Source organism: Xenopus laevis, chromosome 2L, assembly GCF_017654675.1.
Source record: "Xenopus laevis strain J_2021 chromosome 2L, Xenopus_laevis_v10.1, whole genome shotgun sequence".
NCBI lineage: Eukaryota > Metazoa > Chordata > Amphibia > Anura > Pipidae > Xenopus > Xenopus laevis.
This window is the reverse complement of record NC_054373.1, coordinates 129,359,525-129,373,959: the sequence shown is the minus strand read 5'-3', so window position 1 is coordinate 129,373,959 and position 14,435 is coordinate 129,359,525.

The following is a 14,435-nucleotide window of genomic DNA, read 5'->3' as shown; positions in this document are numbered from 1 at the left end:
GCTTGAACATTTTCTGATTCAAGCTTTTTGCAGCTTCAGGGCATAAAAAGATAAAAATCTAGTTTTTTTATTACGAAAAAAAATTAATTTTTACTGAAACTACCCTCGAAAACTAAAATTTCTCATGAAAAACTCAATTCGATACTTGATAAATAACCCCCTAAGAGTCGCATGGTTTCATTTAGTGATTGTTCTGGAATAACTGCATTTACTGCAATTACCTATCAACTTTCACTTCCGATAAATAGTGTTTTAGGCATTCGCAGTGCAATAGTATTGTATAAGCCCTATGGCTATCTTTAAACAAATCCACTAATCCCTTCCATGGAACTGGCATTTGCAAAAGTGACATCACGGGCACCCTGTGCCACCGGGTTCATTACACTTTGGCATCAAAAGGTAATTGGTGCTCTTAAAATTATGTTTCCATCACTAAATACTAAAATTTCCATGATAAAGGACTTGTGTCCAAAACGCTGGGATATTCTTCCACCCAAGTATATGCTTAATAATCCTGTGGAAAATGTTGCTACACTTTAGGGGTCATTTATGACAGCAAGTGCAGTGCAGTGAGCAAAGTGCAATTTTAAGTGCAGTCGTTCACACTGATGCATATCGGACACAATTGCACTAAAAGTGTTTTTTAAGTTTGTTGGCAATGCATGTGCCTATTGGAGGGAGGCAATGGTGATGAGATTACTGTATATGGAAGGGCAAGGAGTGCAATTTGACACAAGCACCTTGTGCAAATGGAAACTTGCACTTGTGTTTGTAAATTACCCCTTTTGTGTGGTACTGTATTGTCGCTATGTACTACTGATTGAATTGCACATTATGAATTAAATGTGTTACATAAAGTAACTATATAATGTAGCTTACCACTTATGTGTTTTTTGTGCAGAGTAACTTCATATTTTGGCACATAGTCTCAGTTTCAGTACTGACATAACAATTCTAATCAGATCTTGTGCTACACTTCTTTTTTTACTTTACTTTACTTTCTGTTCTTCCTCACTAATGTTGTTATAGGGTAATGTTCCATTTTGAGTGCCAATATGAAGTTTGAGGTAGATTTTTGCCTGTGTGAGTTCAGGGACTGCAGTTGGTAGAGTTGGTAGTTCCATAGTCTACAATGGCATTTTATTTTTGTACATAATATTTATTTTGTACATAAAAAGCGAGTGGTTGGTAGATTGTTCACATGCAAGTTAGAATACACAAGTATGCAGAGCATGACTAAAGTTTATTGTTTAAGTCAGAGAAATAGTTGCTCTTCCTTATTTTCCTTCTTTGATTCTCACCTTTCTCTTGCCTTTTCCTATATAAAAAATAGGACTGACAGCATGAAACTAAATAGCATGTATGTGTTACATTTTCTGTACTGGTGGAAAAGTTCCCTGACAAGCTATTTGGCTAAATGATGTATTCTGTGCAATTCATACATTGTCCAATAGGTGTCAGCAATGGGCAAATCATGGTTAACAAAGCTTACAGTCCATATGCAAAACGGATGTTTCCAAAAGCAGATACAGCAAAGAGATAATCCACAGTGTGAATATATTAATAGTGATAATCTTTGAATCATGCATAATGTGAACCCATATGCATTTTTATATTACATTTTGAATATATATTGAAAGACATTAATTACAGGTTTTGTTATTCAGTAAACTGGAAATGTTTTTCATTTAAACCAAGCAACGTACCACTCTTCTAACAATTTGTCTTGCTTAACATGAATAGAAATTCTATTAAATAAAAAAACAATTCCTACCCATTAGTGCTTACAATTTAAAAGGAGAAAAGAAACAAGAAAAGCATCACATCTGTCTTGGGAAAAGAAGGTTTGCAATGTCAGACATTGTCATTATGTAGCAAGTAATTTCATAGTGTGTCAAAATATCACACCATGGGATGTTATAATGTGTATTGTGACTGCTGTCCCTGTACTCTCAGGACTTTCTAGGTTCATTTTCACTGGCTGTTCGCAACCACATTGTCAATCAACAGAGCAGAGTCTTTGATGCTGAGCTTCCCACTAACGCACTCTATCATAGCATAGTTGTGGAGATATGGTGTTAAGGATCTTGGGAAACCCTGAAAGTGATGAGTACCACTGCTCCACTGAGACAACTAATTGTAAATGTGGGGGCACTGTGTCATTACAGGCTGAGGCTAACTAGGGAGTCACTGTACCATTATGTCTTAGAGCTGGTGTTCTAAGATATGCTGTGGGTCATTTGTCCACTACAGTATATTCTAGGGATCACAATATCATTATAATTTGGATGTGATTATGATATTCTATGATGGGGCTCATTGTGCGATCAATGTTTATGTGTGTGTGTGGGGGGGGGGTAACTGTACAATTCAAGGGGAAAGGGTGCTAAAATATGTATTACTGATTTATATGGTAGTTAATGCATTGCAATTAACAGAACCAGTTTCTTAATAGCCAATGCAGGACATCACTGTGTATATGGCTTGCCCAAGATAACCAGTAATGACATAGAACTTCAAGAACAACAGCCTCATTTTGCTTATATTGTTTATGTAAAAATACTATACAATGTTAGGTATATCTATTAAGCACCAATAATAATAAAAACAGTTCTCCTTCAGTCTGTTTAATTTATAGATGTCCTAAATCTGGACACCATGGGGCAGTTGAGCTACCAACACCAAATGGCAAATTTGAGAACTCCCTGACCCAGGCTTCTTTGCACTAGACAATATGAGGTTATGAATTCACTTAGTTGTGCATAAGTGAAGGAACCATGGGTCAATCTTGATTTATAGGAGGGTCGTTGCAATTGTGAGCTTTTTCCTTAGTTTATTCAAGGTTACTCAACAGGTTATAGGACCTACGGCCCTACAGCAATGGCATGAGACCATCATAAGCAAAATACTCTAAATACTCTAAAAAATACTCTAAATACAGTACTTAACACAAAAAATTGTGTCTGGACACAGTGAATTTTGTTATGGGGTTGAACTAACAAAAAGTCTAATTTGCAGACAAGGTCTGCAGTAAGGCCAGGATATGTACATGTTAGCTCTTGTGCCACCATCATTTGCTTTGAACTGATAACAGCCTTCTTGGTACTTTCTACCAGAAAACAGTTAAGATAAAAACAAGACTCAAAGTATAACAGAACTACAATCGAAAACTTTCTTATTTTATTTGAATTGCACATAGAGTATATCTTTAGGTGATAGATACTTTTCAATCTGATTGGTATATTTGAAAACATAGCATCTCTATTTGAGATTCTGCAGTCGATGCATTTGCAACAAGAACATTTCCCATGATGACTGAATCTCTTAGTCAATGCATTTAGGTTTCAACTGTTCTTAGACACCCACTCAAATGCTTTGCATACCAAAAAACAAAGTTAACAGAAACTATCTACTCTAATACCCATGTAGAAAGAGTCCTTGTATACTTTTAACCTTCTACATTTTTGTAATTGAAAATGTTAATCCAAAAAACATATACTGTCCTTAAACTTTTCAAGAACATGACGGTTAGTTACATCAGAGAATAATTAACAGTTGCAAGATTGAACAAAACTGTAACATTTGCTAAATTTCTTCCATTGTCGGAAGTGGTCGCTAAACAGTTTCTGGGTTCACAAAAGCGATATTAAATTCACCCAAAGCAAAATTTGTTCACGCAAAGGCATAACTTTTCGCATTGCAAATAGTTTTTCCATTACATTACATTTCCCCATTAATCTTGCGTAATGTATCTAAAGTAAAGTACAATACAGTTGTATTACCCTATGTTTTAACATGAGTGCATGCATTTGGACTTACAAGAAAAGGTGCAAAGTGAGCAATTGCATTACACTCTGAGCATAATGGATCTTGGAAAATAGCTTGTTGGAGTTATGGTGTCCTTATCATTTATGCATCTTTTCAACATAAGCCCAACAGAGTTGGTTCCTGTCAAAAAGGTGCTTTATGTTCTCTTTTAATTGTGTGAGCAATACATAAGGCAGATTTATCAAAGGTCAAATTGAAATTAAAATTTTCAAAATTTTTATGGTCACAACTGTCAAATTCGATTTAAGTTTTTTTTGTTTTTTTTTAAATGTAATTTGATTTTCGAGATTTATATACTCTGGTCTTTTAAGAATTCAAATTCGACTATTCGCCACTAGTGATGGGCGAATTTGGGGCATTTTGCTTCACCGAAAAATTTGTGAATTTCCCGCAAAATTAGTGAAACGCCGAAAAATACATGAAACTGTGTTTTTTTGATGCCGGGGCAAATTCGGTGGCGAAATGCACCGGCGTCCATTTTTTTATGCCAGCGAATTGTTGCAAATTTATTAGCCGATGAATCGCGGGAATTTGCAGCGAATTCTTGCCTGCTGAATAAATTCGCTAATTGCTATTTAAGTCAATGGGAAGGGTTCAGGAGTCAATATGGAAATGTTTGCAGCCTTCCTGATATTCGAGTTTTTCCTCGGAAAAAAACCTCAAATCGAGTGTGATCAAATTTGAATCGAATATCATTCCAATTTTTGAGTCGTTTTATTTCCTCTGAGTTTAAAATTTTTTATTTTATTAATACATTTCGACTAGTCGAATTTCATATTTATGGGACTTTAGGGGAGTTTAAAAAAACTCACATGAATTCAAAATGTGACCCTGTGTTATATATTAATCTGTATTTAATCACTGAATAAATTAATTAAAATAATGCATTTTTTTTTTAATTCTTAGGAAATAGGAAGTGTCACTCAATTCATGTTCTTGGGTTTTTAGCCTTTTTTTCATTCCTGAGAGGAAGTTATACCCCTTCCCCTCTCACCCCAAAAAAACACTGAATCATCTTGTCACATGTGTTTCTGTGAATAAAGGGCAAAAAGCCCAAAGACAAGGTTTGAATGCCACTTTGTATTTCTACGGGAAGTATACAATTGGAGTGCAATGGTAATAAGCAGAATTGATTATTAGATTTTCTAAATCATCTCATGTATATGCCTTACTTAATGGGTGTGTATCAGCACCCCAGCATATTCATTTTGTTAAATAATTATAATATAAGATAGTAAAGATGTGACATTTCCATTTTTATAGATTGTATGCATGCATAAAGGAATGTATATGTATTTATAAGGCATATGATGTATGCTTAAGACACAGCCTATAATATACAGTATATTTTTCTTTTTTCTTAAAATAGACATTTATTACATGTATTCACTAAATGATTAAATTGAAATAACCCTTCCAAAATCTACCACCAACACACATGGACACACAAACACAATCATTCAATAACTCAATGTATCTTTCAGTAACACTCTTTATCAACTATGGAAATCCCTTTAGGAACATACAGAGCAAAAACAGGTCAACTGTAACAAATGAATTGCAAATGTGTTAAAAGCATTGATTGTCCTAAAACATCCTACAGTATCTCATTTTGCAACAGTAAAACCATTGACATTATGTTGGGATCATCCGCAGACCCAGTACTGAAGAAAAAGTATATAAAATTCAAACTACATTTTTAGTTAGTAGAATCAGTACATTAACAACATGTTTATATGCTACCGTTTGGCATAGAAAAATGGCATATTTTTAACTCAATATAAAAAAAAAGTTCAGAATTCTAAAGCTTTATATGTATTTGGGAATATGAAATCGAAGGTTTTTTTATTAAATGTTAATACACATTTTATATCTAATATATGAATAAAAGATTGTTTAACCAGCAGTATTAAACGTAAACATATTTTGTATTGAGGAAATATATGTTTAAAATGAATTGCTGCACTTAACCCATGAGTTTGTCCTTACACTGTTCTTTAATAGCAGAAAAATAATTGAGGTGACATCTATGTCCTTGTGAAGCATGTTGGATGCAGGCGTAATACAAATGCATCCCGACAATTCAAAGAGGAATATAGCCATTTACATCCATGCAGTAAACTGGCTTGATCGGGAGCTCAGAAGATTAATGGTTTGCGGTTAAAAGTATATTCATTTGGTACTTTAGGACCAAACTCTGCTTGAAGGCACACATGATTTAATGAAACAATGAAGCTGGGCTTTCTGCAAAAGAGAAAGCAAAGGACAGCTTTATTCTTGACATTTAAAGAATGAAGAAAATATTGTGCAATAATAATAATACAAATACTCATACTACTACTAATAATAATATAAATAGCAAATGTCCTAACAATTGTATTAACATTGTCTAAAAACAAATACCTTAATGTATTCTTTATTTCAGGGCTAAAAGCTCTTCAGTTTTAAAGCACCCCTATCTCTTCAAATTTTTATTACATATACATATGTATATACATACATATGTATATGTAAATGATTTTAAAAAATAGTGGTGAGCACAACTTTCCCTTGTTTGTTATAGTTATACAGGAGCAGTGACCAGCTCCATGTTGTAGCTCCCACCCTTCCCAGCTACAGTATAGTCAGGTGATCCCACTGGTGTCTAATAAAAGGGCAGCCAAGTTTGGGAGTTTTACTTTGAAAGCAGCTAGTAAGTTGCAGGTAAAACTTAGTCCCTTTGTAAAATGTATAATGAAGCAATTGAATTGTTAATGAATCAGATGAAAATTAAGCGTAGGACTGGCCAGATATGGGATGACTTTGACGTAGTTGGCCATCTTAAATATATTGCAATATATGGACAAACAATCCCTGTGTTGTTTAAAGGGTAAGGCATTTTTCAGTAGCTGTATGCACAAAATGTCTCTGTCTTAAATATATTGATAATGGGTTGAGTGCAGAGGACTCTTGTATTTGACTATACAGTATATATATATACAGTATATATATATACTGTATATATATACACATACATATATATATATACATACATATGTATGTATATGTATATATATATATATATATATGTATGTATATATGTATATATATATGTATGTGTATGTATATATATATATATATATATATATATATATATATATATATATATATATATATATATATATATATATATATAGATATATATATATATATATAGATATATATATAGATATATAGATATATATATATATATATATATATATATATATATATATATATATATATATATATACTGTATATATGTAGTGGAGGATTGGTCCTTGAGCGCCTGCTCAACTACAATACGGTTCAGATCCACTCCCATCATTATATATATATACACATACATATATATATTTCACATTATTTATTATTTGCTATACCCCAAGTTACTGTGAAGGTGTTATTGGTTCAGCCTGCAGTTAAAGCCTTGAAAAAGATGCCTTCCTAACATTTCCTATTTTAAACTAATGTACTATAAATAGAAATTTGCACATAAGGAAGAACTTTTTTGGCCTGTACAAACAGATATAATAAAACCAACCATGATATGGTACCTGTTATCAAGAATGCTCCGGACTCGGGAGTTTCCAGATAAGGGGTCTTTCTGTAATGTGGATCTCGATACCTAAAGCCTGCTAAAAAAAATAATTTAAACATTAAGGGAACAGTTCAGTGTAAAAAAAAAAACTGGGTAAATAGATAGCCTGTGCAAAATAAAAAATGTTTCTAATATAGTTAGTTAGCCAAAAATGTAATGTATAAAGGCTGTAGTGAGTGGATGTCTAAATTTAAATAAATTAAAAATACAAATTAAAATACTTGGTTGATATGGGAGCTTTAAATCCAATTATAGATCTACTAGAGATGTATTCCAACATATGGGATTTCTGCTTTCTTTAACAGCCTTTCCTTCCCCCCAGAAACCTCACCTTTCTCAAGAAACCCTTATAGGAACCATACATGACTGAGGCAGCATCGAACCAACCCAATAAACATTGGACACTGACCTGTGGGATGAAAAGGCAGCAGAACATTTATTAAAGGATTAAAATTAATTGTAAAACATACCATAAACAAGTGGAATAATATTAATAACGCCACATGGCATAGATGTTTGCATACATCAAATGAAGAAAGGTCACAAAGGTTAACTCACCAAGTATGGGAGGAGGTTCAGGTACACTGACCCATATTGTAGTTGAGCAGGCACTCAAGGACCAATCCTCCACACAGATGTATAAAAAATGTGTATATCTATTTGGTATTTATGGACTTTTTATGGACTTTTTCCGAAAAAGCCTGAATTTTTCAGATTTCTTCCAAAAAAGGCTGAAATGGTTGGATTTTGGGGCTAATTCCAGTGCAGACCTCTGTCAACCTCGGCAGGTCGGAGATGGCGTTTTCCGATTTGGCCTTTTTTTTTGGGCATTAATAAATCTGAAAAAATTGAGAAGTGGGAAGCAAAGGGGTCTTTCACCTTTAAATTAACTTTAACTATGTTATCGAAAAACTTTTTCTTAGCAACTAGTTTTCATTATTTATCTTTTATAGTTTTTGAATTATTTGTCTTCCTCTTCTGGCTCTTTCCAGCTTTTTAATGGGGATCACAGACCCCCAGCAGCCCCAGCAGCTAAAAATTATTGAGGCTATAATTTTATTGCTATTCTTACTTTTTATTACTTATTTGCTTAAAACAGGCCTCTCCTATTCATGAAAGTTTCTTTTGTTTCCACTGGCTGTGGTGTTTCTCCCCTGTATGGTCGATTCCTGTACCTCCTCCTTGGTACCGGCATTCAATTGAAAATGTAGTTGGTGGAACAGACCAAGGTGGACGCAGAGCTTTGCTGCAAAAAATCCTTTATTCACACAATATGTCTCCTATTCATATTCCTGTCTCTCATTTGAACCACTGCCTAATTGTTTGGGTAAATAAGACCCTTGCAACCAGATAGCCACTGAAATTCCAAACAGGAGAGCTGGAGGACAAAAAAAGTAACTGGAAAATCATAAAAAAATAAAAATAAACTTATTACAACTACTTGTTAGAAGGCCAAGAGGTACACAATAGAGTGTTACACTTAAGATTGTTTTTTTTTTTCGTGTTTGTATGATTTCTTTTGTTACAATATGGACTTTTGTTACAATATGATAAGCCTCTTTGAGGCAAAACTACCGGCATACTGTAACATTGAAAATAAAATAAAAATATTGTTATAAAAAATAAATAAACATCAACTGCAATTAGTCTTAGAATATCAATGTCTACATCACACAAAAAGTTACTTTAAAGGTGAACAACCTCTTTAAGAGGCATCTTCTAAACATAGGATCTGGCCTGAATTTTTAGAATATCCCCATAGACCAGGGTATAAGTCCAGGCACCAAATTATTAAAGGAGGTGCAATGCTTCTTCTGAACAAGCAAAAAGGAGAGGGCACATATCCTGGAGAATCTTCTCCAGAGAAAAAAACATAAAGGAAGTGCTTGATGTTTCCAATTCAGGGACATATTTATATTTTTGATGTCCCTAAGACAATGAGATGTGCTTCTCAATCACACTCCTGTACACTGACTTGAATTGCATCCCTTTGGGGGTTTTTTCTACAGAACATTCTGCAGGATGTTTCTTGAAAGGATGAATACTCTGCTGACAAATATTGGCCCAAGGGACTCTCTACAAGGTTACCACTTACAGGCAACTACTGTTGAAGACATTTCATACAGAACACCAATATGAACTGTTTCTTTGCCAGAGACAGAACTATGAGCAAGAAAACAAAGGTAACACACTTTTAGTCGCTTCTCTAAGAAAAGGCATTCAGCAACTAAAAGTGAATTTTAAAAATGGGCAGCCATAATGAGCCAAGTGCTATATAAGCATCATCAATTTGATTACAAGCAATGGGTACATCTAGAGCACTAATTGGAAATCCATCCATCTTTACCCTGGTTAACTCAATAAAAGAAACCCACCTCAATCATTCTTTCTAGTAGTGTCACTGACAAATCTGGAATACAATCCACTGGTATATCACAAAACTTGATCTTGCTCATTGATATCTAGGGGGCTATTTACTAAAAGTTACGTTTATCTCTGATTTTTATTTAAACAAAGTCAATCTAATGCGCATCCACAAATTTAACTCAATTAACAATCACTCTTCTTGAAAAAGTTGGTGTGAAAAAACTTTTCAACAAATTTGTGCATCAATTTTAATCATACGATTGATGCTTCGAAAACTCGACTTATTGATGCCGTGAAAATTTGACTTTCCATTTGCGAGTGAATTCCCATAACGCATATTAACTATTCATACACATAGTTCAACTATACCGTGATTGTGATAGGCTGGTAATAAATAATATGAAGTTAAGGAAAAGTGTTATCTGTTCACATGAAAAAAGGAGTAAATATTTTAGATAATTGTGTCCAAAAGTACTTCTAACACAAAAGGTAATTTTATTTCCCCTGAAAATTAAATGATTCCCAGTGATAAAATGAATTATATACAAACATAATTCCTTCTTTTTCTATCATAAATAACACATGCCATTGCAGCCTGTTTATTCTAAGATCCTTCCATGCAACGTCCCATTTTATTGCCATTGCTGAGATGAGCTGTAAATACTACCTAAATGCTAATTACTGAAAATGAAACAGTAATATCAATATTAAGGAGCAGATTTATCAAGGGTCGAATTTCGAAGTAGAAAATACTTAGAAATTCGACCGATCGTACTTCGAATCGTACGATTTTCCTTCGTATACAAAAAATGTAGAAAATTGCTCTGGAAGGCCCCCATAGGCTAACATAGCACTTCGGCAGGTTTAAGTTGGCAAAGTATTGAAGTTGAAGTTTTTTTAAAGAGACAGTACTTCGATTATCAAATGGTCGAATAGTTGAACGATTTTTACTTTGAATCGAAGTCGAAGTAAATTCGAAGTCGTAGTATCCTATTCGATGGTCGAAGTATCCAAAAAATTACTTTGAATTTCAAATTTCTTTACTTTAGAAATAACCTCTAATTCACTTTGACCCTTGATAAATCTGCCCCTAAGACTGCCATTACTCTTGCTCCTATGGAAAACATGGGAACATAGTTACAAAAGTCATGAACATCATGTGTGTTCTGCAGAAGAAAATAAAAAATAGTGAAATAGGATCTGAGCAATGCAGACTAGAGGGGAATGGGGTGATATATATAATGTTGGCATGGCTTGGCAGACTTAAACCCACAGTCAACAAACTTATAAACACATTCATTTACGGAAAGTGTGCCCCTAAAAAGAAGCAATATTGATTCAAAGAGGCCATAAATCAGTCAAACAGACAATGCATTTTAAAACACTCTTCCATAAACATTTCAATTACATTAATAGTAGTCATAGAATAATTGTTATTCCCAGAGGAAATCTTGGGTACCAGTGTTTCTTAAAATGCCATCTGTTCACCTATCCTAAACCATGATATTACCTATCAAAGCCTGGGGCCACTGAATTGACTGAAGAACAGGAATTAAAGAGAAATGAACATGTGCTTGATTTATGGGAAGAGCCTGGATGATCAAAGGCAATTTAAGCAAAGCAGTGTTGTAAGAATGCTACAGTATATGCTATTGATTTGTTAAAGTTTAGTGAGTTTGAGCTTTCCTTTTCTTTTAAGAACATATATAAAAGAAAAGTATTTGAAAATTAACATTTACATTCACACTAGTTTCACAGTTTACCTTAGACATTTCTCGCATTGCCAGGTGCCCCTCATATAACATGATCTCTCTGTATGTCTCCAAGGGATTCAAACATTACCTGAGCCTGGATACCTTACAGTTTGGTAGGAGTGGTATAGGGACTATTTTTCTTGGCTCTAAACCCTGTCCTATTGGAGTGTCTCTGACAGTTGCTCTCTTACCTTAGGGTGCTTACTAAGCCTGCCTTAGGATCTCCAGCAGTTCTTCCACCTTTGATTGCAGGACAGCGAGGGGCATTGGGATCTTTCCTCCCACGGGGTATAGGTTAAATTACAAGGGGCTTTACAGGGGTGGTTAAAAGAGAACTAAACCCTATAAATGAATATACATAACTAGAAATTTTATATACTGAACTTACTGAACCAGCTTAAAGGTTTAACATTTCTAAAGTAGTACTGATCCAGGCCTTCAAAGTTGTCACAGGAGTTTCCCATCTTGAATTGATAATAGGGATGAGCACATTTTTTCGCCTTGTTTCTCCGTGGAAATGACGCCCATAGACTTGTATGGCGTTGCACATCAAAAAAAAATGATGCACGTCCAAAAAATTTTTTGCCGTGTATATTAATGGGTGCCGTTGACATTTCGCCGGAGGCAAATTTTTGGCAAAAATAAAGGGGTCAAATTCTCCCAAGCCTAAGGACTGTTTCCAGTAATGATATTGCAGCAATAATACAGGGTAGCATATACAGTAGATTATATTCTAGTATATTATCAGTCTAGTCTACCAACACTGAGAAACACAATCACTGGTACAATTAATACAGGTACAGGTATGGGACCTGTTATCCAGAATGCTCGGGACCTGGGGTTTTCCTGATAAAGGATCTTTCTGTAATTTGGTTCTTCATACCTTAAGTCTACTAGAAATTCATTCAAACATTAAATAAACCCAATACGCTGGTTTTGCTTTCAATAAGGATTAATTATATCTTAGTTTGGATCAAGTATAAGCTATGTTTTATTATTACAGAGAAAAAGGAAATAATTTTTAAAAGTTTGGATTATTTGGTTAAAATGGAGTCTATGGGAGACAGCCATTCTGTAATTCGGAGCTTTCTGGATATCGGGTTTCTGGATAAGGGATCCTATTCCTGTACTACTGATAATGTTCATAAAAATAAAAACAAAACTTATTTCTCCATAAGGCAAAACTCTGCTGCTTATATGAATGCTTACACAGGTTTGTATGCTTGCAAAATGATTTCTGTTCCTGCAACTCAGACTGTATAGAAGAGGACCATAATATTTTATCCTGTTTTAGTTTAATATATAGCCCTGCTGTATAATTATGTATTATTATTTGCATTAGCTGGCTGTTGTTTCTATAACAAGGTGACTATTTTAATTGATTTTATTTTATAAATCCCCTTCTCTAGATCATCAATACTAGCAACTAGTGCAAAATTAGTATCAACCATTAGCAGAAACATCATTTAACTTTATGTTGCTATGGAGATAATGATCCAGTCCTGGCATTTTAAGGCCTTATTCTACTTTACACCACAGTCTTACAACTGCCAAGACTGGATCATTATCTCCATAACAGCATGGAGTTAGCTGATGGCTCTGTATCTGTACCTTACAGTAAATACATGTTTAATAACCCAAACAGTTTCTTTAAAATGAAGAATAAAATGGGTTAATTGGACAGGAAAGACCAACCATTTAAAATTATAATTTTTTCATGATATATGCCACATCCTTACTTTATATATTTAACACTGTTTAATGCGGGGAAAACTAGGTTTCAAATATTGGCTCAGATTTCTGCAAAATTAGGCTATTGTCTATATCTGTACACCATTTAACATAATAATTTATAGCATGATCAGGAATTGTGGAACTGTCGGAATAATACTGCTTCCTCCAATTAGTGTATCTGAATGTTAATAGCTACAAATAGCAAAATAAAAGATAACTGTAAAAATGCAATTCAGTGTTTCAGCTGTCTCAATTAAAAATGTACAGAATCTGATCCATTAAAATAATTTTTTTAGTTAAATTGTGGATCATGATATCATTTCATCTATTAAAGAGGGATATAAAAACACAGCACAGATCCAGTGATTGCTGAGGGGGGGGGGGAGTCTTGAGGGATCCTACTATGCACTTTCAGTATAAAAGGAGATAAGAGTTTCCTCTATGTTCAGTAAATTATAGTTACTCCACTCCACATGAACAATATGTTTGAATGTCTATGTATGTGTTAGTTGGAGCAGGGCTTATTAGAAAGTTGCTTGTATAGATGAAAATAAAATTTTCTAGAAGCTCCTAAAAGTAAGGTACAGCAGTTTGGGTAGAGAAGGGTGCTGTAAATTAGGTGGACGTTGGTGATATTTTGAGGAAGCAGATGTGAAGAGCAAAAGGAAACCTTAGAGGAAGTGGGTAACGTTTCTGAAGTTGGACAACCACTGTCATTGCATTGCTGTAAGACCATGGTCAGCAGTAAAGTGAAAATACTTATTGTGGAAAGGTCAGAAAAATAGCACTGTCACCAGAATTGCTGAATACTAAATCCCCATGTTGGTGGATATAAAGACACTAAGAAGAAGCTGGCAAGTGAGATGTCTGCCAAGGGTCAACAGTGCAAGCATAGTTGAAGCATCACAGAGCCCCCTCACAATAAGTAGTGGCATTCAGGGCATATTCAGAAATGATGGAGAGGTTATAAACATCTGATGTGTACTATTCTAATTTTCTAAAAAAAAAAAAAAAAAAAAAAGGATCAAGAGAAGAAGGGGAGTTGTTGAGGGAGAGTAACCTAAAATCCAAGGTAATGCAGTAGTGGGACACTGCAATAGTTCAGACAGGGATAGAGCTCTAGATATGTAAAG